This window comes from Nyctereutes procyonoides, unplaced genomic scaffold (assembly GCF_905146905.1).
Source record: "Nyctereutes procyonoides isolate TBG_1078 unplaced genomic scaffold, NYPRO_anot_genome, whole genome shotgun sequence".
NCBI classification, from domain to species: Eukaryota; Metazoa; Chordata; class Mammalia; order Carnivora; family Canidae; genus Nyctereutes; species Nyctereutes procyonoides.
This window is the reverse complement of record NW_026575042.1, coordinates 31,252,725-31,280,334: the sequence shown is the minus strand read 5'-3', so window position 1 is coordinate 31,280,334 and position 27,610 is coordinate 31,252,725. Positions and strand designations below refer to the sequence as shown.

Here is a 27,610-nt window from a genome sequence, read left to right as displayed (position 1 = left end):
TTTCTCCCAGTCTGTGGCTTATCTTTTTATCCTCTTAATAGGATCTTTCACAGAGAAAAAAAGTTTGGATTCTGATGAAATCTAATTAATCAATTCTTAGTTTTCTGGATCCTGCTTTCGGTGTATGTCTTAAGAACTCCTCACCAAACCTAGTTCTTGAAAGTTTTCTCCTATGTCTTCCTTTAAAAGTTTTATGACCTGGGGATCCCTGGGTGGCGCAGCGGTTTGGCGCCTGCCTTTGGCCCAGGGCACGATCCTGGAGACCCGGGATCGAATCCCACATCAGGCTCCTGGTGCATGGAGCCTGCTTCTCCCTCTGCCTGTGTCTCTGCCTCTCTCTCTCTCTCTCTCTGTGACTGTCATAAATAAATAAAAATTTAAAAACAAAAACAAAAAAAAACACCATATTTAAAAAAAAAAAAAGTTTTATGACCTTGCATTTAAATCTGTGATCCATTTTGAGTTAATTTTTGTATAGGTGTGAGGTTCTTTTTTTTTTTTTTTTTTTGCCTATAGTTATCCAATTGCTCCCGCACCATTTGTTGAGAAGACTATCATTTCTCTTTTGAATTGCCTTTGCTCCTTTGTCAAAAACCAGTTGGCCATGCTTGTGTGGGTCTATTCTGGGTTTTCTGTTCTGTTTCACTGATGTATGTGTACATCTCTCTGCTAATACCACACTGCCTTGATTACTGTAATGGTATAGCAAGTCCTGATAACAGGTAGAAGCTTGATTTTTAGTCTGCAGTGGTATATGTTTATGTTATGGTTACCATACTTTATAACCAATTCAGTTTCCCTTCTACTTTGCCTTTAGGGACACTTAAAGACAAATTTGAAGCTTGCTTTTTAGTAACTGGATGGGATCTTATGTATTTCTGTGCTCCAGCTTTTCTTCTAGGCTTAGCTGAATAGTTGTCTTTTTCCTTTGAACTTGATTTGTTAATCTATGTTCCTAAACTTTTTCTATTCTCAACAACAGCCTTGCAAAGGAGGTGTCAGCATCTCTATTTCACGTTGAGGAAATGGAGGCTCATTCAAGACCACCTGTCCAGTACATGGCAAGCAGGAATTCCTTCTCGGGGTCAGCTTAATCCCAAGCCCTCTTCCTTTCAGGGCCACAGAATGCCTCTCAGTTCTGGATTCTCTCATCCGTGAACATTTGGGCCTGAGCTCAGTGATCTCTGAGGTCCTTGCAAGTTCTCAGATCCTCATCTCATGCTGTTAAGTTGCTGATGGAGATGAGACTGGGAGCAGGGCCAGTTAGGTCTGAGCTTTGCTGAGAGACCTGCTATGAAACCTGGCAGAAGCTGAGGGTACAGGCTGGCTGACTGTCTTTGATCAATCCCCAGCTCTCTCAGTTTAGAGGATCTTGATTCCTGGGGTGTGGCCTCCTGTTTGGGATGGATTACATTTGATCAGGGTGGGGAACGAAACCAAGACAGGGAGTGTCAGGCTACACCATGAGGTTGAAGGATGGGTGGATACTCCAGTGAGCAGCCCTCTCCCAGCACCGGTCCTCCGAACCCCTTTGCCCCGTTGGGATGCTCAGGAGGCTCAGGGGAAATGCTGGAGGCTCTGACATGGCTGGAGGGGGGAGCACCAGCCTGGGACAGTAACCCCAAATGAACTTGGGGACATTCAGTCAGCATTGGTGCTGACTCCCACAGGGTTGCTCCCTGCCTCCCAGAAAGTAGGCACACGAACCCTTTGGTAGAAATTCAAGGGGATCCCTGGGTGGCTCAGTGGTTTAGCGCCTGCCTTCAGCCCAGGGCGTGATCCTGGAGTCCAGGGATCGAGTCCCATGTCGGGCTCCCTGCATGGAGCCTGCTTCTCCCTCTGCCTGTGTCTCTGCCTCTATGTCTCTCTCTCTCTCTCTCTCTCTCTCTCTCTCTCTCTGTCTCTCATGAATAAATAAATAAAATCTTAAAAAAAAAAAAAAGAAATTCAGTGTGCACCCGAGTCCTATAGGAACCTGGGAGTCTGGTAACAAACATCAGTAATACCTATTTATGTTCCTCAGAATGCTCTTACACCCCTGAGAGATGCTGGCCTAGAGCACAGAAAGCCTCAGTTAAAATGCAGGTGTCATTGGGGAGGGCCTCAGTAAGCCAGTGTTTGTCCAACCCGCCAAGATGCCCTGAGTTCTAGGAGAGAGTGAACAGGTTTCCACATAGGAGTAGACAAGAGGATGAGTGGATGAACCATGAGTATTATATTTCTGGGATCTTTTATGTTTCATCCTAAATCAAGTGAATTTTATGTTTTCCTACACAGTATAGTATATGTTTCCAAATAATGTATTTCCCCCTAAATCTTGGAATAACAGTGATGCTCTAGGAAGCTATGCTGCATCTAGCTCGAGTCTCCCAAATGTGACTCCCAGGTGGAGCATAGCAAGTTTGGGAAACACAACACAGGTAGACCTCACGTCAGAACTAGTTTATCCAGTTAGTTCACTCAGCCAGCTTGTTACGTGCAGAGGGACTGGTACCTAGAAAGTTTAAGTGGGACAGGTACGGGGTGTGGATGTCAGACAATTCCTGGGCTGGTCTCTGCGATGCCCCAGGAGATGAGCCAGCTAGAGAATGCACTGAGGAAAGGGGTAGTGGCCAAGGGAAGAGGGGGGAGGACAGCAGGCTTCCAGAGTCACCCTTGCCTTGCATAATGGGCTGCCAATGAGTTTGCAGGATGGGATTAAACAGACCACTTTCTCAGTCGTTTTACATCATTCTTGCCTCATGCCTCAGGGCCTTTTGAAAGCTTCCTGCTTTGCCTTTGATTATCAGAGCATTTGAGGGGAGTAGAGTGGCCGCTAAGCATTGGTACAGGAGCCCTGGGCTCACTCACTCATAAGCCTTTACTGAGCATCCACCACGTGGGGCTCTGTACCAGGTATTACTGTTTGTACTTCGCTCCCTAAGAGGCTCCCAATCTTCCAAGAAACAATAATCTGTAAATTCCCTGCCTCTCAGCATGACCAACAGCCTTGATTTGTCCAGGACTGAGGCAGTTTCTGGGACACAGGACTTTCAGTTTTCAAACTGGAAAAGTTCTGGACAGGTTGGGACAAGTTGGTCACCCTACTGCTTCCCTTGCTGTGACATTGTACAAGAAAGGACTTCGACCGTCTGCCGATGGAGGGTCAGGGATGGTGCCCAGTGATGGAAATAAACCTCAAGGATCTATGGCAGGAAGGGATTGTAGTCTTCCAGAGAGAAGATGAGCATGAGCCAGGACACTGGTGGTGGGGCTCATGGAGCAACGAGCCCTATTACTCCTTCTCATTTGTATGCAGAAGCCTGTCTTCGTTGTTCATCATGATTGCTACAGCATTTTTAACTTCTCATGGTATAGAATCCATACAAGTGATGATATAACTGACCTGTAGAAAGATGGTGCTTCTTGGCTTATAGAATTAGTTGAATTTCAGAGTTGAATTAGACAAGAAAGATCATCTGCTCAAAGAGGCAGGAATCCTCTTGATGTCCTTACCTCTTTTGCATAACCCTAGTAACGGAGAACTCACCACCTCACAAGGAAGGCCCAGGAGCTGGTAGCAACACAGGCTTTATTTTTTTTTATTGTTTTTAAAAGATTTTATTTATTTATTCATGAGAGAGAGAGAGAGAGAGAGACAGGCAGAGACACAGGCAGGGGGAGAAGCAGGATCCATGCAGGGAGCCTGATGCGGGACTCGATCCTAGGACTCCAGGATCACACCCTGGGCCAAAGGCAGGCACTAAACCACTGAGCCACCCAGGGATCCCTGCAGCACAGGCTTTAAATCTCTCCTATGTTGAACTGAAATCTCCCCTGCCTTTCCATGTACATCCCTAGAGAGAAGCTAGCAGAATCCCCTCTTCCTGGTTACTGCCCTCGATATTTCCAGTAGAAAACAGTCTCTTCTCTCCCATAAGTCCCTCTAACTGGGGAGCTGCTTGGCAGGGTTGAAATGGAAAGCCAGGTGGTCTGGGCTACTCTCCTCTGAAAGCTGAACCAGGCTCTGAAGTTGGGCATTGCTAAGGGGTGTGTGTGGTTCCCGACTCTTGCTGTCCCCAATCACAAAAGTTTTCTTGCTAGTTTCAGTCACTGCAAGGAGTGTGGTCCCCACTCATGAGGGGGCATCCGGCTTTGTGGAGGCCGGTGGGCTCCGAGTTTCCAGGAACCAGCAGAGATCTTCTCATCATGGGGACCTCCACCCCATCAGGTCCTGCAAATTTGTTATGCCTTCATGAGCTGCAAGGCCTGCCCCAACCCATTATTCCTCCTTACCCCCAACTTCCTCTGTTCTCACTCTCAGCTCCTCACTTCCTCTGACTCTGCAGGCCTTCATGGAGTGTCCATGCCAAGCCTGGAAAAGCTCTGAATAAGTCATTGAGTCTATCATCTAGTCTCCAAGTAGATGGCATCTCTCAGGAGGCTCACTGGGGACTCCATCCTGACTCTATCACCAGAAGGCCTAGCAGAGACCCTCACAGAGGGATCTGACCTAGTGCTAGCAGGAACATACCTGTGGGATGTACTCCAGGGATACACCTCACACATCCCTCCCATCCTAAAGTGGCAGGACCAAATTATTGTAGAACCAGCTTTGTCTATTGGACCATTTCCACCCCTAGGCCTTGTCACTGACTTGGAAAGTAAGCCTGCAGGGCCCTGTGGTTGTCCATTTCATTTCACATTGCCCTGCTGTCAGGAGGATGTCCTCCTAGGCTCACTGCAGCCTGAGGCTCCTCCTTTGTACTCAGTGTCCCAGCAAAGCACTGTTCCACTGAATCAACATGTAAATTTAACATTTAACATGTAAAACTAGCAAGGAGTGGGGACAAGCTTGTTTGGGTTGCTTAAAATCACAAATATTCAGAATTCCCACCCTCAGCATCACATTTTTATTGGTAACAATTATGATATGGTTTTCAATCGTCACACAGATGGGTACATTTTATGAGGGCAAGTATGTATGGGAAAATATATGAGGGCATATGGATATTTAATTTGGATATTTAATTTGGGGGAACCCATTATGTGATAAATTTAGTGAAATAGTTAAGTGGGCCTTTCAGAAATGCTATCTGACTAATCTTACCATGCTCCGAGGTGTATATATTATCCACCTTTTATGGTGGAGACTAGCAGGCAGCTCATGGGAATTGCCATATCACACAGTGACAGAGCTGGTATTTGGGGACTCTTTCCTCTATGGCTGCTTTCTGCATCCCACCATAATTCCACCAGCTGAGCCAGAGTTTTGCTACTTCAGTCCTTCGTACCAAAAGACAAAAGCAGAGCTATTTATTTATATTTATTATTTTATTTTTCTAAGCCAGATTTGACAATGGTAGCCCTGTAAGTCTTTATTCCTCAGCTTTGCTCTTTTGTTGCACATCCCCTCCCCTCTGCTCATAAGGCTAGACAGATGCTCCAGCTGTATGGCACACAAGCACTTAGACCAGAGACCCCAGCCTGAAGTGGGGGCAGCCATCAGGTGAGTTGGAAACACTTCCTAAAGAATAAATGGATCCCCAGTCAGCTGAACAACATTTTATTATATGACTCATATGCTTAAAGGCTTATAATGAGGAAATGACTCGCATATCTAGCAATCGGATATGCATTCAGGTACACCAGGGGACATCCATCTATGGAATATCTACGAATTATTATTAAAAGTTTTCTTGAGAGGGGTGCCTGGGTAGCTCAGTCAGTTAAGCATCTGCCTTCAGCTCAGGTCATGATCCCAGGCTCCAGGGATTGAGCTCAATGTCAGGCTACCTGCTCCTTGGGGAGCCTGCTTCTCCCTCTCCCTCTGTCTGCTGCTCCCTCTGTCAAATGAATAAATAAATAAACAAATAAATATTTTCTTGAGAATAGTTTGGGGGTAAGGGTTTGTTCTATAATCGAAAGTAGAAGCTGCAGGATAGGCAACTATATGTAGAGATGATCCAAATTTTTAAGTCACAAGAAGACTTGAAAAGTATATACCTAAACAGATAGTTCTCTGTGTGAGAAGCCCACAGATGATTTTTGTCTTCCTTCTTTGTGACTTCCTATGTTTTCCATTTTTCTGCGGTAAACATGTCCTGTACTTAGAATTAGAAAAACCTGCCAATTAAAATGCCCTAAAGCCTGTGGGGACCCCACACCCCCCTTTGTTGGATGCAGTGAGACATGTGTTGTGGAATATGAAATGTGATATAAGATGGGAGGTGTCTAGTCTCCAGGTACCTGAGGATGGACCAAAGATGAAGTCAAGATGGCAGGTGGGGGTGTGGGCTTCTCTAGAAGACCATTCCCATGGTTCCCATCACTGTTCTTATGGCATTATTATGTTTGTTATTGCATTTGAGTCTTATGTCTCTTCAGAGTTGGGGGTAAAGTTGAATAATAATACTCCAATTCTATTTTTTAAAATTTTTATTTATTTATGATAGTCACACACAGAGAGAGAGAGAGAGAGAGAGAGAGAGAGAGAGAGGCAGAGACACAGGCAGAGGGAGAAGCAGGCTCCATGCACCGGGAGCCCGACGTGGGATTCGATCCCGGGTCTTCAGGATCGCGCCCTGGGCCAAAGGCAGGCGCCAAACCGCTGCGCCACCCAGGGATCCCTCCAATTCTTTTTTTTTTTTTTTTTTTAAAGATTTTAGTTATTTATTTGAGAGAGAGAGAGAATACAAGCAGGAAGGAGGGGCAGAGGGAGAAGTAGACTCACGGTGGTGCAGGGAGCCCAATGTGGGGCTCCATCCTAGCATCATGACCTGAGCCAAAGGCAGACGCTTAACTGACTGAGTCATCCAGGTGCCCCAACAATACTTTAATTCTTAAAGAGAGGTAAAACTATGGAACATTTTCTTCTCTGGGAATATTTGAGAGGCATTTCTCTGCTTTTCTCTCTGCTCTTCTGGTGCCCATTCCCAGGGACTGGCTCAGAGCTTGGGAATCTAGCCCTAAGGTTGACCAAGCATCTTAGGGAAGTGAGTGTATCTGATGGGCTCCTTGCCATGAAGGAAGAGTGTGCCTGAGGGGGAGGCAGTGAGGATAGAATAGAGGCTGAGACAGGAACTGCTAAGTGCTGCCTGGAGTCTGGTCCTGAGCTTGGACTTTTACACCTGGAAGGATGTGGGAACATCCTGGGTGGGTTTTACCTAGTCATTTGGTAAGCCTTGATTAAAAAAAAAAAAAAAAAGCCTTGCTTAACTACCCCCTGTTTATAAGATAGCACTCTGCAAGTGTTTCTTTTTTTTTTTTTTTTTTTTTTTAAATATGGAACGCTTCACGAATTTGCGTGTCATCCTTGCGCAGGGGCCATGCTAATCTTCTCTGTATCGTTCCAATTTTAGTATATGTGCTGCCGAAGCGAGCACTTCTGCAAGTGTTTCTATTCAGCAGGGGTTTCAAAACTCTAAAGCCAGGAATGGTGTCAGGATGGCTGCCTGAGATGCATTCATTTTGTTCATTCATTCATGTGACATGTCATTATTGATCACCTATCATCAACCATTAAAGATACAATGATGAACAAGAAAGAATGGGCCATGCCTTCTCCAGAGATATAAACAATGGGTAGATACACAAACGTAGTTACAAAGTGTGTCAAGAAGGAAAAGAGGGGCACCTGGGTGACTCAGTGGTTGAACATCTGACTTTGCCTCAGGTCATGATCCTGGGGTCCTAGGATCAAGTCCTATATCAGGCTCCCTGCAGGGAGCCTGCTTCTCCATCTGCCTACGTTTCTCCCTCTCTGTGTCTCTCATGAATAAATGAATAAAATCTTTTTAAAAAAAGAAGGAAAAGAAGTGGGTTTTATAAAGGAGAAGGGAGTAGAGACAACTGGATTTTTGCTTAATACATGTGGGGCCACGAACTCTGGATTCTAAAAAGTCACCTTCATGCTTCTGATATATAACCTCTGCATAGAGAACACTGCTGTGCTTCAGACAAGGTACCTATCTTGCAAAGGCTCTGGTTAGTTAGGATAAGATGGATTATAGAAAACTATAATGAATTATGGGTTCCATCAACATGATAGGTTTACATAACAAGGGGCTTCATACTACAAATACTTAGAGATACTTCATAAAATAGAACACCACCAAATATTTTAAAATGGAGCCAAGCTTGTGAGAAAGAAAGTGAAATTTTCAGGTGCAAGAAATGAAGAATGAGTTGAACCAAAAACGAGTACCCACAGACCCTGCAGTAGGGATAGAGGGGAAAATTGTGTGTGGTATGACTAGACCAGTGAAGAAACCCTAAAGAAACTCCTAATGGAGTTTGGGTATTCCTGTGCTCCTTTGGGAGCAAAGATGGCGTGGGGAGTTGGGCCTCAGACTTATGCACCAAGCTGCCCCCCTAGTGAGAAGGGAACTAAGGAAACTCTGCCCACCGCCCTAGGGACAGCAAAGAGGCTTATCTCTAACAGGACCTCTGGGTGAAATAATTCCTTTAAGAAATTATAACCCCCAGTCTGTGCTCCATAGAATTGAAAACAGAATTTATACTATCCACATAGTATGGGAATCTCTAAGCAGATAAATTAGCATAAAAATTGTTTTGGGGCTGGTGATAACTCTTTGCCATCTGGTAGACACAAGAGTAAAACCACTTTGGAACGATGTTTCTATAATCTAGACCAACCAGAATCCCCAAGAGAAGACAATGCCCTTGGAAGAGGAGCCTAAAAAACAATTACACAAGAAAATGATCCACCATAAGCAACAGGCAGCAGATATATCGATGAGGAAGATTAGCACCTCAAGATTTTGAGATAATGGGACATTCTGAAAGAAATTATAAAACCATATTAAAAATGTTTAAAGAGATATAAGAAGAAATAGAAAATAGCAGGAAAGAACAAACTGTGAAAAGGGAATGGGCAGTTTTGAGAAATATGTGGGGATTCTAGAGATGAAAAATATAGATATGAAAATTTAAAATTCAGCAAATGGTTAAATAGCAGATTAGATAATTTCCTAATTTCAGACCCTTAACTTAGTAACATCTGCACTTAATGATAATTAGTAAGTGGAAGATAGGATTGAAGAAGTTAGTCTGAATATAGCACAGAGGAATAAAGAAGTGGAAACTGTGAAAGATATTAAGACATTAAGGGCAGGGTCCAATAAAAGTCTGAAATGAGTACCAAAGAAGAGAATAAAATGAATAGGTGACAGTATTGAAGAAATGACAGTTTTCAGAATTGAGAAAATGTATTGTACCATGATATAAAAAAAGTATAGTAGATTCCTGCAGGAATTTATAGGAAGAGCCCAACCTCTACATATTATAGTGAAATTGCAGAACAGTAAACAGTAAAATTTTAAGAAGTCTAGGGTGAAATTGCAGATTACTTATAAGAATCAGTAATTAGACCAACACTAGTCTTCTCGAAATAAATAATAGATACTAGAAAATAATGGAATAGTTTTCAGAATGCTAAAAGAAAATCATCACCAAATTCAAATTTTATAACTAAAAGATAATTCAAGAAGACAAATTAGAGATTTTCAAACAAAAGCAGAGAATTTACTAATCATCAGTCCTCACTAAAACAAAGAAGGGTGAAATTAATAAAGCAAGAAAAGAAAAACAGAAGAAAAGGTTAGTATGCAAAAAGTGGGAGTAATTATTAATTGTAGGTAGACAAAAATAATAATCATTTATGGAGGGCGGAAAAGATGGAAATAGGAGAATACATGCCATTCATATGAAAAATTAGAAGGGAAAATCGGAATTAAATCTTAAGTCTTGGGCCACCTGAGTGGCTCAGCGGTTAAGCTCTGCCTTCAGCCCAGGGCATGATCCTGGAGTCCCAGGATCGAGTCCCGCATCAGGCTCCCTGCATGGAGCCTGCTTCTCCTCTGCCTGTGTCTCTGCCTCTCTCTCTCTCTCTCTCTGTCTCTCATGAATAAATAAATAATCTTTAAAAAAAAACAATAAATAAATCTTAAGTCCTTAGCTTGTTTGGGAGGAGAGGGGGAAAATGTACTCTTTAAGTCAATTATGTATGTTAAAATGTATAGGTAATTTAACAGAAAAGATGCTGAATCTATACCATCCAAAGCAGAAGAAAGTAAAAAGTTGAAACCTAATCCAATCAATAAAAGGCTAGAAAAGAGAGAATGAAAGGCAAAAAATAAAAATAAATACAGATAAAAACATCATGGAAGTAGAGCATGATAAAATGAGGTAGATATAAATCTCAACTTGTCAGAAATTACAATGCATGAAAATGGATCACTCTCACCATTTCAGAGCTAGAGAATTTCAGGCCGGATTGAGCCAGAAACAGAAAGAGACAGAGAGAGAGGGAAGGAGAGAGAGAGAGAGAGAGAGAGGAGGGAGAGGGAGCGATGGAGGGAGGGGAAAGGAGGAAGAGAATGAAAAAGATAATTCCCCCTGAATAGGATCTTTGGCCCAATGTCTATGATCATCTTTTCCTGACCACCTGCCCTGTAAATTTCCGATTCACTTGTCCAGCCCCCACGATTGTATAAGTCAATTCCTTGAAACATATATACATATACATACATGTATGTGTATCTTCTGTTGTCTCTGGCTTGATCAAACCTTGAAGTAGACAAAACAATGGCCTCCCCAGTGTCTGAGTACCCTAAAACCCAGAACCTATGAATCCATTACTTTACATGGCAGAAAGGACTTAGCAGAAGTAATTACATTTTTTTAGATTTTAGATTGTCTGGGTGGCCCAATGTAATCACAGGGTCTTTATAAGAGGGAGGTGGGAGGGTCAGAGTCAGCAACAAAGGTAAGAGGGAGAGAGATTTCAAGATGCTCAACAGCTGATTCTGAGGAGGAAGGAGCCACAAGCTAAGGAGGTCTCTAGCAGCTAGGAAAGGCAAGGAAGCAGATTCTCTGCTAAAGCTTCCAGAAGGACCACAGGCCTACCGTCACCTTGATCGTAGGTCTTCTGTCCTCCAGAACTGTAAGACAGTAAATTTGTGTTGTTTTAAGCCACTAAGTTTTATGGCGATTTGTTCCAATAGGGGTAAAAAACTAATACGAATATTGATTCATTCAGGACCCTTCGCTTCTTCCCCAGTAGCATGCCTTCATTCAGGCTACTTCTTGTCCCTCAGCAGGACCACTTCTCCTGCTTTTCATTGTCTCCCAGAGGTATGTTCTCTGCCTCTCCATAGGAAGTCTCAATTGTCTCTCCTTCCTTTCCTCCTTCCCTCCCTCCCTTTCTCTTTCTCTCTCCCTCTCACACCTGCTTTTAAGGCCTTCTTTTTAATTGAGTCAGGTCCACCCAGATTATGTAGGATAATCCTCCTTACTTAAAGTCAACTCATTATATATTGTAATGACATCTGCAAATTTCCTCCACAGCAACACCTACTTTTCTTTGATTGAATAAAAAAAACAAAAACAAAAACAAAAAACTGGGGACTGTAGCCTAGGCAAACTGACACATCAGAAACATTGCCAAATGACAGTGACAGTCAGGACCTGTATACGGAAGGATGTGAGAGCAGCAGGCAGAGGGCTCCAGGAGAGGTGAGCACCACTGGGCAATAGACAACCCTCCAAAAAGGGCTGCAGGGGCCAGAGGGGCTTTGCTGAAGTCACTGAAGGGAGGAAGGCGTATTTTGGGGTGAGCTGCTGCAAGGAGGCCTAGAATGGGGCATTCCATCCACTTCTTCCCATGACTGGAGTCTCCTTCCATCCTTCCCACAGATCAGATGCCCAGCATATCGCCAGTGCCTAGATGCCCCTTCCTTATGTTGTTTATCGGTATTTGTTCTGTGATCTGCTGCAGAGGTCACCCGCCCCTGGGCTGCAGACATGAATGGGTAGCGGTGTTGGAGAAGTGGGTGAGCTCATGTCTGCTCCTCCTAGGCTGTAGCTGGTAGGCGTCAAGTATTTGCTTAGCTAATCTTTTCCCGTCTAAAGATGCTTATTGGTGATTTCATTCATGAGTCTTAAACCTGCAGGTAGAAATCCCAGCCAAAACAAACCAGGTGTGGATGATGAAACCACATTCCCTTGCACTTGACTTCAACTCTCTAAGTGAGGCAGCGTGGGATAGTCAAAGGAACTGAGAGGTGGGCAGAAGCATGCAGCCAGGGGTAGCCTGCGGCCTCCACCAGCAGCACAGCCAGACCCTCAGCATGTGAAGAGACCACATGTCCAGATAGGCAGATGGCCAAGGGAAGTGCTGAGAAATCATGAGATTGCCTCAGTTTTGTAATGGATTTGCACACTGAGGTTGGGCCTTATCTCTAGGAAAGAGATATCTGGAAAGGTATAGGTTAAAGCTCAGGAGGACATACCTGAGTCTGAGATGGTGGTTCCCTAAGCATAGTCCCTGTTCTAGCAGCATCGGCATCACGTGGGATAAATGCAGATTCCTGGGCAATCCCAGAGCTTCCGAATCTGGGGCCCAGCCAGCTGTTTCAGCAAGCCCTCTATGTAATTCTGATGCACCCTGAAATTCTAGAACCTCTGCTCTGAGGCCAGGTACATATCGGGACACTGATTCACTTGCAGAGGTCACCGGGGTGTCTGGGATATCATTGTCCCCAAGCGACTGGTGGGAAGTAATCAATTAAATTGAAATGGTGGCCAGGGAATGTGGGTCTCTCATGTGGACTCATAGTTGATGGGAGGAACTTTGGGGAGCTTCCTGCTCCATGTAGCCTGGGGCAAAGCCAAGGGCCATGCATGGCAGGCCCTGAGACCTGTCCCTGGACCAGGAGAAAGGAGGCTGGGAAGGGTGCAAGAGGGCAGGGTCTTCTCAGCCTGGAGGACCGTGGCCAGCCACCTGTTGGAATTTAGAGAATCTCCACAAGTGCTCTGAGCCCACACACTTGCTGTGCTAGGCTGAGTTCCGGTTCAATCTCTCTTTCTCTTTTTTTTACCCAGGTAGTTTGGAGATGGCAAATGTTCTCAGGTCAGAAGTATTCAAACTAATGATATTTATAGCTTAAAATTAAATACTGTAGGTAAACAGAGAATTTGAGAAATTGGCTTGCTTTCCCCTTGCTCCCACTTCTCCCCTCATTTCCTGTGTTTAGACAGGACATGCCATAGTGCACAGAAGACCTTGACGCCCTGAGCGAGCCCTCCCAGCAACAGTGGAGATCCCTGTGGCCTAGTCCCCTTGTCACTCCCTGGGGTCCTGGGCAGTGGGTGTGGGAGTGCGTGCCAGAGGGTGTGGGTAGCAGGGAAGGATGTTCTGATTGCCTTTATCTAAACATGACTTTCCTATAGGAAAGAAGTGAGCATGCTTTCTTGACTTCCTGCCTTGACCTCCCATGTAACAGTTTCCTTCCCTCTCAAACACCAGCCTAGGACCTGAGGAAATTTTCCAAGAGAGGCTTTGGGCATTTTCTGCAGTGCCGACTTGACGCCCTCTCTTCTCTCTGCCTGAGGACCCACCCAGTTTCTTCCACCTATCCCCACGCAGGCCTGCCAAGGAGGGTGTCCCTCTTCGCCCTCCTTGCTGAACTGAGGAGTGGAACTGGGAGGAAGGCAGAGGGAGGAGAGAGGGTAGGGAACACCCTGGGAGACACAGGAAAGTCAAAGAGACGAGGTTAGAGAAGTAGCTGCCCTCTGTCTGCAAAAGTCCAGAAATGAGTTGAAGCAATGGAGAGAGTAGAGCTGGAATAGATGCTGGCGGGGATGACTGCAGAAGACCACCTCCATCCTGGTGCGGACTTTGTTGATAAGGCTGCCCGCCTCTGGAGATAGTCAGGGTGGGGACCAGATGGGCAGACTTCTACCCATCTGGAGACTAGACAAAAGGTTGGACTTGGACCAAAACACATATGTTGTTAGCAACCAACCTGCCTCTGTCAAGCTCCAGATCCTTCATCTTTCAGAGTTCCTATGTCCCAGAGAGCCCCGTGTCCTCCTGATTCTTCCACAAATTTAGCAAGTGAAGTTTTGTTAGGAAGTATTCCTGGGGACTCCATTTCAGGCCAACACCCATCTCACAGATGGTGACTTGCAACTGTGTGGAGTCTAACAAGACATAGAGCTCTTCTGGCCTCAGGGAGAAGGAGCAAAGGTAACAGAAATAATGGGACAAGACATCTTTCCACAGCGGAGGTATTGCTCATGGAGTGTAGTGTCAACAAAAAGCCCAAGGGGGGATTTATTTCAAAACCCAACATGTAGGGCACCTAGGTGACTCAGTGGTTGAGCGTCTACCTTTGGCTCAGGTTGTGATCCTGGGGTCCTGGGTTCGAGTCACACATCAGGCTCCCCGCAGGGAGCCTGCTTTTCCCTCTGCCTATGTCTCTCTCTGTGTCACTCATAAATAAACAAACAAACAAACAAACAAATATTTTTAAAAACCAAGTAGCAACCAAGTTACCATTTTATTTTGGAGATTAGTCCAAAGGATCTCATCCTTTCTTCTTGGGTGTGAGGTTGAATAGCTGTCACCATTCACTCTCATTTTCTTTTGAGTTCCTTCCTTCCCTTTCCTTGGTCTCTCACCACCTTCCACTTCCATGTAGTCATCTAGGCACTGTCTTCCCTGGAGCTTTTCTCCTGCTGACATCCCCTGGTCCATGGCCACCCCCTGACTGGAGGCTCTTCCACTACCTGCCTCTGGCGTTCCGTTTCTGTCCTCTATTCCTTGTCTTGTTACTGGTTAACCAAATGGTTGACAAGCATTATCCCTGCCAACAAGTATTCAGTGATGGCTAAAGAGAGAAAATTCTGTGGCTCTCCTTGGGCACCAATCCTCTTTCCTGACTTGGTTTTCTCCTCTCACCTATCCAGAACTTTCTCAGACTAACCAGATCATTTCCTGACCCCTAGTCCTGTCAGGCTTGCATTGTTCCACTCCTCATCTTGTCTCCCAGGCTAGGATGACCCCTTTGCTCCTCTCTGCATTCTGACATTCTCGTCCTCAAAAACCCAGCTCTGATCTCATTTTCTCCAGGGCCCTCTTCCTTACCTTCTCATATTCTGAGTGCCCGTGGCACCATTATCTGTATGGTGCTGCTCTAGCATCTGCCCTATCGCCTTGAGAGTAGTTACTACTATTGTATACATATGCCTCATCTTATTACCAAACTGCCCCCAAAGGGGTCTGGCTCTGCTTGGCCCTTGGTCTCCCCTGGAATATGCTTGGCCCATGATGCTATTCAATAAATATCTGCTTATCATAGTATTTTTAATGTTCCTTCTGGGCAAAACTAACAATCATGCCCCCCCACGCACCCAACTCCCCCCCCCCCCCACACACACACACTCATAGCCCCCAATAAAATCTCTCTGAGCTGGCAGGCCAAAGGAATCATAAAGTGTTTCTGCCCCTTTGTCAGAGGGAGGCGCTGTTTCAGTCATCATAGGGAGATCCACATTCAGTGAAGGGTAGCTCTTGTGTGTGTTTTGAGCTAAGGGAGGTCTTTAGGAGTGACCAACCCCCCCACCCCTTCCCATATAACCATGACTGCCCTGGCATCACACGTGTGATGGCATTAAAGTGATGTTCAAACAGAGCTTGATGGGGAAATCAGAGATAGGCCGACAAGGAGTCAAGGGAGGGCAGGGTACAGGAGAGTGTGCTAGGCTGAGAAGAACCCACATGAGGAGAGGTGTGTTTAAGGAAGAGACACAAGTGCAGTGCAGTGCACTGCTGCTGCCTCCCAAAGCCAGGCACGCAAAGGAAGGAGGCCTCTTACAAGTGTGCATGCTGGCAGGCACAGGTTCATGGTGAGTCTGGAAAAGGAAAAGGCTGGAAAAGCAAGTCAATCTGGAGCTGCGTCCTTTATAGGATCTAGAAAAGTGGTGAGTAGATACCATTCTCTGGCCTGTGGCAAAATGTAGACGGATTCTCTGATACTTGTGAGAATTGGCCATCAGTCAGGAAGACAAGTCATTCAATGTGACAGCTTTAAAAGGCACAAGGGGACACAGATTCAGCTGGAGGAGAGAAGGAATCCCTCCCCACATTTTGCATGGGCTTCCCATGTCTATTGGCTCACATGGAAAAAAGGTCTGCGTATTTGGGGAGAATTCTCATGGACCCTCCAGCTGTGGATAGAAGGCAGAGGCACCTGAAAATGAGTAAGGAGACACTCAGTGTAAGGGAGCAGAGCCTAAAGGCAAGACAGATCAAGGATGGGAATAGGGGGATCCCTGGGTGGCGCAGTGGCTTGGCGCCTGCCTTTGGCCCAGGACGCGATCCTGGAGACCCAGGATCGAATCCCACATCGGGCTCCCGGTGCATGGAGCCTGCTTCTCCCTCTGCCTGTGTCTCTGCCTCTCTCTCTCTCTCTGTGACTATCATACATAAATAAAAAAAAAATTAAAAAAAAAAACCTTTAAAAAAAAAAAAGGATGGGAATAGGGTTGAGGCAGGAAATGGGTGCTCAGTACAGGAGGCCTTGGCTGTTACTTGTTCGTCCATAGTGGCCAATAAGTGAGTAATAGAGGAATTAAGGACATAGCTGGGTGAATTTGGAGGGACTCAGAAATTAAAAAATAAAGCAACCTGCTTTCTCAGGCACCTGGAAAACAAGTGAGAAGACTCTCCCTGGAGCTGGAGGGGGAAATGTGGTGGCCTAGGGAAGGTGAAACAGGTTTCTGCAAGGGTCAGCTGAGGCCAGCTGGGCCAGGGGGACAGGAGTCTATCACTGAGCCTAGGGCATGTCCCCTGTAATTCTAGTGATTGACAGAAGTCCTTGGTATTCTTTGGCTTGTAGATACATCAGTCTGTTCTGTGCCTCCATTGTCTTGTTATCTCTATATCCAATTTCTTCTTCTTCCCATAAGGACAGCAGTCATTGAATGAAGGCCCGCCCTATTCCTGTCTGACCTCACCTTAACTTGATTACATCTTTGAAAAGCCTATTTCCAAATAAGGTCACATTCACAGGTATCAGGAGTTAGGGCTTTGACCCTCACACAATCCAAGGACACAGTTAAACCCATCATCCCTAGCAAGGAGGCAGGGGGGCAGCATAGGTGGTAGAGAATGTCCTTAGCATTTTACTGTGAGTTTCAGAGGCAGAGGGAGTTGGGTGTAGAGAGATGTGAGATCAGTTATGAGGATCATAACAAAGAGTGTTGGAGGACCAGCACTTTAGGTGGTGTAGTCCTTTGGGTCCATATCTTTGATATTTTCACTCTCATGGATCAGTGGGGAAACAGACTACCAGGTTACATGCCCCTCTTAAGATCTCCAGGAGGTCAAGTGGAAAAATCTGGAATCTTGGCCATAACTTAGCACTTAGGGAAGACCTTTTATCCCCTTGAGGTATCTGATGGGACAGAGAGATTTGAGTCTGAAACCAAGAGACCTTTCCTCCTGCCATCCTTCCACCTGCCACCAGAAGAACAGAGGGACAGAATAACTACAGAAGTGTGGTGATTTTCCTATGTAGGAACTATCAATTCACTCTGTTGCAGGTTGGGTTTCTTCCCTCTCTGCCCCCCAAACATCTTATCCTGGCTGCCAAGGGCCTGCTCCATCTGGTGCCAAGTTTTTAGGGGGGGCTGCATGTCTTTTAGAGTGATGGGTTCTTGGAAGGCTGTGGGTGTCTGTGAGAACAACCCGAGGCTATAAATTCTGGGTCCTTCAGCATGCAGGGGAATGCCCAGGTGATCAGAATGGGGTGTGACACTGTTCCCATGCAGGAAAGCATGTCTCTGCCACTGACAGGCCTGTTGTAGGGGAGTCCCCACCTGTGTGAGTGCACGTGATGGGAGTGGTGGCCTGAGCACGCCTGTCCAGTGCATGTGTGTGCATGTGTGCATGTGTGCTTCTGCAGTAGCCCCAGGAGGCACTGTGACACCAGAGCAGCAGGCGGGAGAGTGCTGACAAGGAACACCCAGCACAGCAGCTGGGTCTGGGCCAATGGGCAGCCACACATACATGTCAGTGCCTTGGCCTCTCAGGCTGGGCAGCCGCTCACCCTTCTCTCAAGCACCTGCTATGTTTGACTCTTTTGCAGGTTCTTGATACTTTGTTCTCAGGCCTCCAATGTGGCTTTGATGGGCTGAGCATGCTGTGGTTTATCAGGAACTCGGCAGCCTACGAGGGAGGCTGTGGGGTGGTCTCAGCGGGTAGTGCGTGGGGACAAGCTGCCCGCAGAGGGGGTTTCCCTGGGCAAGGGCTCCTTCCTTATCCTGCCAGAGCAGCCACTCATTTCCACCGAACCTTCTTAGGCTCTTCACGCACTGGCCCAAGTCACGCTCAAAGACTCACACCCTGCTCCCTCCTCGCCGCTCAGGGCAAGTCTCCAGTCTCTGGTCTGCTACCACACTTGGCAGGATCAAGAGTCAAAGATGGGTCCAAGCTTTCATTTCTACAAATGGAGATGCTTGGGAGCTCTAATAGGGAGCTGGTCCAGGGTGAAACCCTAAGGAAAGTGAAAGAAGTTATAAGGGCTTGCTAAGCAACTTACCAGCCTCCAGAACTTTTTTGAGAGAGAAACAGGTACAATAGGAGGGAAAAAAATATGCATTTGTGCAAGGAATTTACAATCCCTTTGGATCATTTCAATTCCACTTACTTATGCCTTATGGGCACCCCGGGAACCAGTGGTGCCATTCACTGAAATGCATTCCTTCGCATTGATTTATTCCTTATCAAGCATTGGCCAAGCCATCGCCTCTTCTCATCAAGTAGCAGCCTGGCTTCTGTGGCCAGTTCCTTCCCCTGCTCTGCTGGCTGGTGACAGGTATACATGCAAGGTGCCAGGATTGCCAAAAGGCCCAAAATACTCAAGGTGATTGTAATTGCAGCCTGGGCTCAGTGCCCCAAATGAACAATGGACAGTGTGTAACAGGAGGGACATTCTTTGCCACCGGAGAAGCTAACCAGGGGAGGAGACAGGAGTAAAGAGCCCCCAGGGAGAATGAGTGGCCCCCACCCCCAAAGCCTCTGTGGTGGGTAACACAGGGAGAGAAGGTGCACAGGGCTAGAAGAGGGAGGACCCCGGAGGCTGGGGCACTTCACTTGTTTCTAATCTGAGCTGGTGGGAATCTGCTGGAAGTGTTTTTACAGGGTCATGACAGGCTCTGATCTCCATTTTCAGAAGATTATACTGACATAGTACGTGATTGTATTTCCATAAAGTACAAAACAGGCAGCCTAACCTGTGCCACTAGAAGTCAGGAGAGTCATTCCCCTGGAGGTGGGGAGTGGCTGAGAAGGGCACAAGGGGCTTCTGGGAACCAAGGCACGTTCTGTTCTTTGATCTGATACTGGTTCCTTAAGGGTCCTCAGTTTCTGAAATTTTATCAAGCCACACTCTGTGACTTATGCCTTTTTTGTGTGAATGTTATACTTAAAGTTTCTTAGAAGATTACTACTGGCCAACCAACAGATTGGAAGGAGGAAGGAGTGGGTTTAGGAGAAGGGTGGGAACCTGTGACCATGGCCAGGTGGGATCTGACAGTGACTGGATAGAGGGTGGCGGTGGAGTTGGAGAGCAGGGTGTGGATCTGAGTCTTGGTTTGGAAGTTGAAGTCCCAGGGCAAGAACTGAAACTGAGAAGAGGAGATGATGCAGGGTAAGATCATGGTTTGGGGCATGAATTTCAGATCCTGGCAGAGAGTCAAAGCTGCAGTGTGTGGAATGCAGTTCACTGCATGGCCCAGGCTGGAGGAGGGGCGTCTACCCTCCAGTGGCAGCAGGAGGCTTCAGTGTGAGTCCAGGGTGGGCCTGCGCAGGGGTGTGTGGGGTGCCCAGGGCCAGCATGTGTAGGAAGATGAGCAAAGGGGCCGAAGATGGAGAACATTCTCATCAGGTGGGGAGCCAGAAAAGGGCTCCCCCATGCATTTCTAAGAAGGGACAGAGGGGCAGAAAGCAAGAGCACTGGGATGGCAAGTAACATCATAAAGGTGAGGGAAACCAAATGTGTCGAATGCTGCAGAACTTAGGTAAAGCCACCTTTGGCGGCCACTGGATTGGCAATTATATAGCCAGTAATCTTTTTTTTTTGAAGATTGATTGATTGATTGATTTGAAGGAGAGCGAAGGAGTGGGGTAAGGGTCAGAGAGAGAAGCAAACTTCCCATTGAGCAGGGAGCCTGATTTGGGGCTGATCCCAAGACTCTGGGATTATGACCAGAGCCAATGGCTGACACTTAACTGACTGAGCCACCAGGTGCCCCCTCCCCTTTTTAAAAAGATTTATTTATTTGAGAGAGAGCACTCATGATGGGGGAGGGGCAGAGGGAGAGAACCCCAAGCAGAACAAGGAGCCCGACGCGACGTGGGGCTGAATCTCATGACCCTGAAATCATGACCTGAGCCGAAATCAGTAGTCAGACTCTTAACCGACTGAGTCACCCAGGTGCCCCAATAGCTGTCAGTCTTGATACAAACAATTTTGGGGATGCCTCCTTCCCCCAAATTCTCATAAAATTGGGCAGCAGGATGATGGCCTGATTTGGTGTCAAATGGCTGCTATCATTCACCAGCTTTGTGATATGAGACAATTGTGTAAGCTTCCCTGACCTTCCATTTCCTCATCCATAAACAAAAGGAATCATACCTACCTTTCAGGGTCGTAGGAAGATTAACTTAATGAAGCAAATATTTGTTGGACATTTATTATGTGCCAGATAGCCAGATGCAAAAGATACAGGGTGACCAAGGCTGACAAATGGGGAAAGACAAAATAAATAAACAAAAAGATGATGTGAAGAAAATAGCCCCTTGGAGCTTCCCCATGGCCACAGGCCAGCCTTCCTCCTGGCCAGCTTCCTGGGGATCAGCTCTCAGGGTGCTGAGCTCTTCTGATACCGTATCCCCGGTGCCCCCTTTTTCTCTCTCTCTCTGAAAAACTAGCTTCCTCTTCCTTGAGGGTTTAATCTTCAAACCCTTCAGGGAAGTGAGGGGAAAATATTAACAACTTATCTTGTTACTACAAAAAATAGGAAGAATATAAAATGTGGTGAAGCCTCCTTGTTAATACAGCCTGAATGTTCTTTTCCTGCCATAAGCGGATTCAAAGCAGTTTCCCTAATGGTGCCTTATGTCAATCTAACAAATAACTCGTGTGCCAACCTCTGAAGAAGACAAATGGCACTTGTATTCCATGAAGGAAAGGTTTTCTTTTCTTTCTTTCTTTTTTTTTTTTTTTTTAAGATTTTACTTATTTATTCATGAGAGACACAGAGAGAGGCAAAGACATAGGCAGAGGGAGAAGCTCCCTGCAGGGAGCCCCATGTGGAACCTGATCCCAGGACCCCAGGATCGCGACTTGAGCCAAAGGCAGATGCTCAACCGCTGAGCTACCCAGACATCCCAAGCTTATCTATATTAAAAAAAAATAATTTCTGGGGAAGAATTTGGACATATATTCACATAGATGTCAATGATAGGTTTGTTTCAAAGTTTTTATTTTTCTGAGAACACTTGAGTACCATGCTCCTAGCTAATCTGATAAATTAATTTAGTCTCATATGCTCATGTTTCATCTCTTCTAGACTTTTCTTTTTAATCTATGATTTCTAAAGCCCAGGCTGCAGGTCCTTATCATCCCAGGCAGTCTCTTACCCACTGTTCTTCATTTTATCTTCCCTCACAAATGCTATCAGATCAATTCAGCCACCTGCCTTCTCCCTCCCTGGAGTTGAGGGACAGACAGGAAAAAAGCCTAAACAACCACAGTCCAAAGTGTTTGTGGATCACCAATGTTATGAGCTAGAGGGCTCACATACCTCCTTTTCTGTGCCCTGTGTCCCTTCAGACAAGGATGCCACAATGGCAGGATGGTTTTGACCTATATACTTGCAAGGCCCCTAGGACTCTGACTTTATCAAAGGCCTTTTCTAACTCATAATAATATTAAATACAAAACACAAAATAGTAACAAAAACTAAAAGAATTATGCAGGTTGGGACTTTCAGTAACCATTCTAATTTTATCTTACATAGAGGTCTTCAGGTGAGATTTTTATCTAAGCTAAATAGACTAAACCAAAAAGTAGCCAGAAGATCTTATCTAATTCAATTCCCTGGGGACCTGGTTCCCACCTCTGGGAGCCAGGACCCACCAGGCAGTTTGGAAATGGGAGAGGGTCCACTTGGACGTGATGCTCCTCTGTGCCTGCTGTGGTTTCCTATGGCCTCCTGGCCTCCACTGTGTCTCCATCCTCCCTGAAGCAGCTCTCACAGGCCTTTCTCGGTTATATTAGAAGAACCCTGCTATACAGTAAGGCTTCTCTGTGGACAGTAGAGGCTGACAAGGGGGCACTGGAGAAACTGGTCAGGGGCCTGGCTTGACTGGTCTCCTCTCCCAGGCAAGACTCCAGTTGAATTCTCCAGCCTGGCTACTTCCCTCTTAAGGAAGAAAGAAGCTGTAGTGGAAATCATGGGGTTTTTTTTTGTTTGTTTTGTTTTGTTTTTTGTTTTTTTAGATTATCCTGATTTTTATTCTTCCAAGGGCTCCCAGGACCCTGTCATATCAGAGGCTTTTTCCAGTTCATAATAATACTAAAGATACCTTTTATTATTGCCACTACAAATACCACCAACTTTGTCCCAACACTGTTTTGAATCTCTGAGCTTTATCTTGTTCAGACATTCTTCCTGCATGGGAAAATATTTGATTTCCTGAATCACTTCTTGAAAGAGACATTCCCCTTTGGGGCCATGGGACCATGGTTTAGATCCAAAGCCACACCCTGGAGAAGGTATAGAAGGGGTAAGCAAGCCAATTGGTGAAGGGGGCCTTTCACATCTGAGTCCTTGCTTTGCTTCCTTATCTTTCTTTTGTCAGGACAGGGAAAAAGATCCCTGTCACCCATCCAGCTCTGAGGGGCCTCCCAGGTGGGCCTCAGAGGAACTAACTCAGACATCCTCCTCCCCTTTCAGATGTCTACATCTCTCAAGTCCCTAGGAAACAGCCAGGAGTTACCCTTCTGGGTGGCCTTCTTTGTCTGCATTTGCACTATGGCCTCTTTTGGCCAGAGTCTCACCTCCTAGGTCTTTCCCATGTGGTGAACTGCCAGCCAGGACTGACAATGGGCTATGAGGGTAGAGACACTGAAAGACACATATACAAGTGGAGATGGGCAACACTCAGAGGCAGCACTGGTCTCTGGCCATCTGCCTTCTGTTGGAGACACACCAACCACTTTGGAAGATTCTGGTCAAATAAATGAGGTTTCAGAATGGATGAGTGTAATAGGGAGGTCATGGAAGAGAGTTGTAGAGAAAGACCTGAGTACACGTTTTGGTTTGACTATTTAGTCCACTGACTGACAAGTGTATACTATTCTTTTCCCCATTAGAAAAGTGGGCACGGAATTATCACTTTGCTTGCTAGACTAGCATCAGGAAAGACATTGGGTTTATGATTCAAGATGGCAGACTGCACACATTTTTCTCCCCTCATCTCCATCACCTTCATTATAATGAGAGTAATGAATGAAAGAATGGTGAAAGCCAGTCACAGAAAAAAGAGGGGAAAAGGGAAAGAGATTATGAATGGATGAATAGTTGCAATAATTTTAGCAAGATGGAGGTGGTTGGGAATGTCGAAGGACCAAGGAAGGACCGCTCTCATGGGCGTGCATGCATGGGGCCTACAGTGTGTGTAGCCGTTGGACTGGGCATGGCCCTAGAGAGCAACAGATTTAGAACAAGGAGATGTGGCAGAGACAGAAATGAGAAGTGGGGCTGAACCCCAAGGGGTTAATATAAAGCAATCCCTTTACCCCTGGGAAGCATAGATAACCTTCTCCATGAGCTGAGGAACCATCAGCTAGCATGGGTGTGCACTGGGAAGGGAGGCCCTGTTCCTTCTGGCTCCCAGCTGGCTTGTCACAGAGTGAAGTGATCCAGTATTAACGCAAATATGCATAGAACCATTACAAGTTGGGAGGAGCAGGGAGAGGGGTGGGAGATGCGAGAACAAGTGATACAAGTTCTCCCCTATAATGGCTTGCAGTCTGAAGTGACACATCAGGAAACTGCAGAACAAGCGTGTTATTTTGATATGTGTGGAGATAATCCTTGGAAAAGCTCAACCCAGAGGTGGCTGTCCCTGAGCTGCTGCACTGGTGGTGGGCTTGAGCTGAGTGCAGGCCTGGGCCTCGGCATTCTAAGCCCTTCTGTGTTACTTGATTTTTTAAAACATGTGCACATAATACATTGATTCAGGGATCCCTGGGTGGCGCAGCGGTTTGGCTCCTGCCTTTGGCCCAGGGCGCGATCCTGGAGACCCGGGATCGAATCCCACGTCGGGCTCCCGGTGCATGGAGCCTGCTTCTCCCTCTGCCTGTGTCTCTGCCTCTCTCTCTCTCTGTGTGTGTGACTATCATAAATAAATAAAAATTTAAAAAAAATACATTGATTCAAAATGAAGGGGGAAAATGAAAAAGAGAAAAGAAATGTAAATGGATTTATGATTACATAGGAGGGATTCCAGCTGACTGTGAAAAGGGGTTTCTGATTGCCTAGTGTTGCTCAAACCCCATCGGGTTGTCAGCATGGCTGTGCAGTTCTGGTGCTTCCTGAGAGATGTGTGAGCCTGTCTGGGGCTCCAGCATAGGGACGGGAGCAACAGAATGGACTCTGGGGCCAGATTTTGACTCCCAGAGGTTGGAAGAACAAAAGCAAGTGGCACCGTGGGGTCTCCTCCCTAACTCAGAGAACTGTAGAGTGGCCCTCAGCACACCCCTGAACTCTCCCCAAATTGCTGGCGAAAGTGAAAATAAGGTCTTACTATGCTCTTCTTTTCTTTCTCCTCCCTCCCTCCCTCCTTCCCTCCCTCCCTCCCTCCCTCCCTCCCTCATCCTGGTTTTCCTTCCCTCTCTTTCTTCTCTCCCCTCCCTTCCTTCTCTCCCCTCCCTTCCTTCTCTCCCCTCCCTTCCTCCCTCCCTCCCACCCCCACCTCCCTTCCTTCCTTCTTCCAAAAAATAGTTCCATTTAGATTGCTGGCAGCTGCCACTTGTGGAGCAAAGCAGTTGTTCAAACTGGGAGGTCACAGCCTATGTCTCAATCAGGCCCCACTTCCTGCTCCTGATGGTTTTCTTCCCACTCTTAGGCTCCCTCAGTGTACTAAATTATCTCAGAGATATCCCATCTTGGTGGACGTCAGGCATCAAGTGAATTTAGAGTTTTGCCTTCCCCAGAATATGTGTGGACAAAATCAGAAGTGGTTGACAGCAGAGTCAGTGATCAAACAGGTAGCAATTTCTTACACATTTTAGAACTTCTACCCAATGTCCCTATAATAAATGAGTGGATGCCTCAGATCATAGCCCTAACACTTAGTTTGGAAAAGAGGGTAATGAACAGATAAAGGACACCACGTCTTGGCTGTACTTTGACCCTGTCTCACTCATCCTGAGCCGCAGAGGTTTCCCTCCTTGTCCTTCTGGTTCACCCTTTATGGCTGTATTACTTACATCTTCAAGCTTGGCTGGAGCCCCGGGCCCCACTCTGAACCTTCACTTGGCCTCGCAGCATCTCATCAGCCTTTAGCAGCTCTTTGGCACAGGTAGCAAAAAGAGTTCTCTTCATTAGGAGAAAGATCTTCATGACCACCCCAGTGTCCCCAGTTGCCTCCTCTCCAAGCTTCCTCTTCATGTTTGTTAGGGTTGAGAGGAGGAATGAAGCTATGGGTGTAAGCATTTGGGTCTTAGAGCTTCCTGCCTGCCAAACCCTGCCATCTCCTGCCTTAGCCTTTTCCTCGAGCTTCCTTCTACAAGATGTGCCTAAAGACATGTACAGTTTTACACACTAGCTGTTTATATTGGCACACCACACAAACTTAGCCATTTACATGGCTTCTGACCCTTTCAAAGTGGGCTCCTTGGATAAATAAATGTATTCCAATGACACTGCCAGTGCTTATAATATTAATAAAACAAAATGGGGCACCTGGAGGGCTCAGTTGGTTAAGTGTCCAACTCTTGATTTCAGCTCAAGTCATGATCTCAGGGTCCTGGGATCGAGCCCTGTGTTGGTTTCCATGCTGGATGTGGAACCTGCTTGAGATTCTCTCTCTCTCTCTCTCTCTCTCTCTCTCTCTCTCCCTCCCCCTTTCCCCCTCTGCCCCTCCTTCCTCCCCCTAAAAATCAAAACTGTGGAATTCCTTTCAAAAGCCTCAGAACACTATTTTGAATCCTTTCATGGTTGCAAGTCTATTTAAAAATTAGTTTCCCTTAAATCAACTCTATTGAAAGATAGCTTACATATAATAAAGTATTCAGATTGATTGATGAGTTTTGACAGATGTATGCACCTGTGTAAATACTGCCACAATCAAAATTTAAAATATTTCTACCACCCCAGAAAGCCCCTTCAGACCAATGCAAATGTTGAACTTTTTAATTTGGGTTTAGAAATAACCAACAATGATTTAGCATTGAGCCAAGTAAATGAGAGGGGCAGGGGAGCAGACACATGCAGCTTTGTGCCTTGTGACCTTTGTGGCCTGTGGACTGACCTAGGGGAGGACTGAAGGTTTGGATTCATCCATGACTGAGGACAGACCATTGGAATGAACCTGCAGCTTCCTGAATGGCTGGTCTGATGGACAAGTTCCTGGAGCAAGGACTCATGAGTTAAGAGTGTTTAAAGACACATTCATTTACCTGACAACAAGTGAGCCCGGCTACAGACCGGACATCGTCCCAGGCAATGAGGAAGTGGCACCCTAAAAACCATTCATCATCATTCCTCCATGCAGTCTCTGGTGGAGGGAGGTGCTGGTAAACGAGAATGATATAATTTTAGGAAGCAGGAAGCACCATGAAGAAGAAAAAAAGTCGAGTGAGGGGATAGAAAATCATGGTTTGCTATTTTAAGAACAATAATATGGCCCATATAATATGTCTTTATTTTATTTTTGTTTTGTGAAGAAATCACAAGGCTGATTCTACTGTAAGCCGCTTTCTAAAAGGGACATGGGCTCTTCCTTAAAGTATATTTTGCAAAGTGCTAGTATCTGTTATATATACATATATATATGTGTATATACATATATACACACACACACACACACGTGTGTGTGTGTGTTAAAGTGTATGTGGTGGGAGGGGCATCCATGGTTGGAGAAGTATGGAGAAAGTTGGATAAAACAGTTAAGCAGTTTTTTACCAAAGACTTTTCTCAGAGTCTTTAATATGCTAAAATGATTTGTGAATATTCAAGAGGCAGGATGATAGTAAGCACAATTTTCCACACTTTTTCCTCCTGAGAATGCTTTCAACTCCAAGCATCTCGAGTGAATAGTGTTCTGCAGGGCACCTTGTGGGAAATTCTGCTCTAGAGTTCTCATGCTGCAGGAGGATGGAAAGCAACAGAGAGGCTCAGTTACTTGGGCAAGTGAGGCAGTGGGAGAAATCTCCACTTACTGAATATCCCTCATATGTGTGACACTCGCTGTGGCCCAGGGGGGTGCCAGGTGCTTAAACATGCCTCTGTGGATGCTTCCCAACAGCCCCATGAACAGGAATCATCAGAGTTCCTATTTCCTAGCAGGGAAGCTGCTATCAGAGAGGTAAGATAAGGAGCCAAGGGTCACGCCATTCCTTGCAGAGTCAAGATTGAAACGTACACTGGTTTGACTCTGAATCCAAACTATCCAAACCCGTAGCACTGTGTTGTCTAACGGATGGTGGAGGGTGATGGCAATTCAACTAGCAAACTTCTTCCTTCT

The 27,610-nt window shown here is 46.0% G+C and overlaps 1 protein-coding gene and 1 non-coding gene across 2 annotated transcripts in view; one reads left to right on the top strand and one right to left on the bottom strand.

Moving 5' to 3' along the window:
- SLCO2A1 (solute carrier organic anion transporter family member 2A1) overlaps positions 1–27,610 on the top strand; it is an 80,282-nt gene that overhangs the window by 5,562 nt on the left and 47,110 nt on the right. The window lies entirely within an intron of this gene.
- On the bottom strand, positions 7,258–7,364 carry LOC129507418 (U6 spliceosomal RNA). Its single transcript, XR_008663989.1, has one exon. It is a non-coding gene; the product is annotated as a U6 spliceosomal RNA (small nuclear RNA).